This window comes from Sorghum bicolor, unplaced genomic scaffold, assembly GCF_000003195.3.
Source record: "Sorghum bicolor cultivar BTx623 unplaced genomic scaffold, Sorghum_bicolor_NCBIv3 super_38, whole genome shotgun sequence".
Classification (NCBI taxonomy): domain Eukaryota; kingdom Viridiplantae; phylum Streptophyta; class Magnoliopsida; order Poales; family Poaceae; genus Sorghum; species Sorghum bicolor.
Window position 1 is genome coordinate 278125 of NW_018396413.1, and position 3311 is coordinate 281435.

Sequence of the window (3311 nt, forward strand, 5' to 3'; positions counted from 1 at the left end):
GCTGATCCCCGACCATGTGAAAGGCGTCGGTGAGATTATGCGGCAGGAGTTGGCGTTCCTCGTCCGCGCGTCGTCGGGCGCGGTCGGCATTGCGCTGCTCACGGAGCTGCCTCTGCTCGTCTGTTTCTCCATCAACAACCGGCTCGTCGGCGCTGACGTTGAAAACGATATCTCCTTGCCGGGGTGGGAAGACCGGGAAACAAGAGAAACCCGGAGGATATGGTGGCAAATCCAGGTCGTAGTCCTCGTCCTCGGAGTTTATGACTTCAGTGGGAACGGAACCAGTGCTCGAATTTGTGCAGGAAGCCTGGCCGTCCCGTAGTTCTCGGATCGTCACCATGTTGACGTAGTGACGAGCTGGTCGACCGCTCCACTTTGGCAACCACCCAGCCTCGTTAAAAAGGGATTGGATGTGCCGCGAGTAGAGAGAGGCCGAGTTGTTCAGACCGCAAGGATAACCTTCCTTCGGATCAGCCTCGAGCTTGACGGACCGTCCTAAGGGGGTGGAGGTTATCGTCAGAGACGTTCCCAGCCGTTCGTGTGTGACGACACGAGTTGGCCGGTAGGAGTTGAAAAATCCGTTGGTGCGGCTTGATCAGGCTGGCGCGAGATCCCATCTACTAGTCGGGAAGCTTCGAGAAGCTTGAAATCAGCGCGATCAAGGGCTCGGAGAAGATCCGAGCCATCGATCTTCTTTCCCTTGTAGCGCGGAAGCGGTGGTCGGGTGCTCGGTGCCAGCATCTCCGTGGTCGGAGCCGATGCCGCCGTCATCCCAGATTGGATCTGGATTCCTTCTGAAACCATGGTCGTGAGACCGCCGCCGTGCGTCGTCCACGTGATCTGGCCGACGGTGAACGTGAGGCCTCCAGGCACGGCCGCGGAAGCTGGAATGATGACCATCTTGTTCGTCGGGAGAGCTGTACACACACCCCCTACCTGGCGCACCACTATCGACGAAAGCTGGTCAGCAGTCTACCTTGGGGTATACCCACGGTAGTAGTTTATCGGTAGACGGTGCGTAAACTACGAACTCGATGGTGACGCAAGACACGGACAAGCTTTTTATCCAGGTTCGGCCGCCGTGTGGGCGTAATACCTACGTCCTGCGTCTGATTGTATTGGATTGAGAATAATGTGTCCTAGGGGGGTCCCTTGCCCCTCCTTATATAGTCCGGAGGGCAGGGTTACAGATCTGGAAACTAATCCTAGTCGGTTACAATTGCCATAGATAGTTCGATATCAATTCCTATTCTAACCGACTAGAATCTCGCTTGATCTCCACGTCTTGTTTCCTTGCGCGAAACTCCGAGTAGTTGGATCAAGCCTTGAACTGTCTTTGTGATGGGCCAAGCCTCCTGGCCCAAGTCTAACCGTAAGGGTATAGGGGTTTATACCCCCACATGTGTCATATGGAATCTTGCTTCAGTCCGTTTGTAGACATTGTAAGTTTTAGTGCAAGATAGGTGCACAGTTTACACCTAATGCACCATAGTCTAAGAAAACCATTATAGACACACTATTTGGTACTCCTAGGTGAAGAGGCTCAAGTGGAAGCTTGGTTCGGTTAGTTTGGAGATAGTGCTAATCCTTATGCAAGGTAGGAGCATGGTTTGCATGGAACATAACATATGCTTAGAAATCAATTTGTATGCACCCGATGGAACTGCTTGATGACGTGTGTCATATGGAATCTCGCTTCGGTGCATTTGGAGACATTGTTAGTTTCGGTGCAAGATATGTGCACAGTTTGCACCTAATGTACCATAGTCTAAGAAACCATTTTGGACGCACTTGTTGGTACTCCTAGGTCAAGGGGCTCAACTGAAAGCTCGGTTTGGTCTGTTTGGAGATAGTGCTAATCTTGATGCAAGATAGATGCACGGTTTGCATGGAACATACGATATGCTCAGAAATCAATTAGGACCCACCTGATATAAGTCCTTGATAATGTGTGTCATGTGGAATCTTGCTTTGGTTCGTTTAGAGACAGTTTTAATTTTGGTAGAAGATATGTGCACGGTTTACGCCTAATGCACCATAGGCTAAGAAACCATTTTAGACTCACCCAATGGTACTCGTAGTGGAAGAGGCTCAAGTGGAGGCTCGATTTGGTCTGCTCGGATATAGTGCTAATCTTGATGCAAGATAGTTGCACAGTTTGCATGGAACGTACCATATGTTAATAAATCAATTTGGACGCACCCAATGGAACTCCTAGATGATGTGTGTCATATGGAATCTCGCTTCGGTCTATTTGGAGACAATGTTAGTTTCAGTGCAAGATAGGTGCATAGTTTGTGCCTAATGCACCATAGTCTAAGAAACCATTTTTGACGCACGTGTTTCTACTCCTAGATGAAGAGGCTCAAGTGGAAGCTCGTTTCGGTCTATTTGGAGACAGTGCTAGTCTTGATGCAAGATAGGTGCACGGTTTGCATGGAACATACCATATGCTTGGAAATCAATTTGGATGCACCTGATGGGACTCCTTGATGACGTGTGTCATATGGAATCTCGCTTTGGTCTATTTAGAAACAGTGTTAGTTTCGGTGCAAAATATGTGCATGGTTTGTGACAAATGCACCATAGTCTAAGAAACCATTTTGGAAGCACCTGTTGGTACTTTGGTGAAGAGGCTCAAGTGGAAGCTCGGTTTGATCTGTTTTGGAGATAGTGCTAATCTTGAAGCAAGATAGGTGCATGATTTGCAAGGAACATACCATATGCTTAGAAATCAATTTGGACGCACCCAATGGAACTCCTAGATGACGTGTGTCATATGGAATCTTGCTTCCGTCCGTTTGTAGATATTGTAAGTTTTAGTGCAAGATAGGTGCACAGTTTGCACCTAATGCACCATAGTCTAAGAAACCATTTTGGACGCACTATTTGGTACTCCTGGGTGAAGAGGCTCAAGTGAAAGCTTGGTTCGGTCAGTTTGGAGATAGTGCTAATCCTTATGCAAGATAGGCGCACGATTTACATGGAACATGTCATATGCTCATAAATCAATTTGGATGCACCCGATGGAACTCCTTGATGACATGTGTCATATGGAATCTCGCTTCGGTCCATTTGGAGACATTGTTAGTTTCGGTGCAAGATAGGTGCACAGTTTGCACCTAATGCACCATAGTCTAAGAAACCATTTTGGACGCACTATTTGGTTCTCCTGGGTGAAGAGGCTCAAGTGGAAGCTTGGTTCGGTCAGTTAGGAGATAATGCTAATCCTTATGCAAGGTAGCTGCATGGTTTGCATGGAACATACCATATGCTTGGAAATCAATTTGGATGCACCCGATGGAACTCCT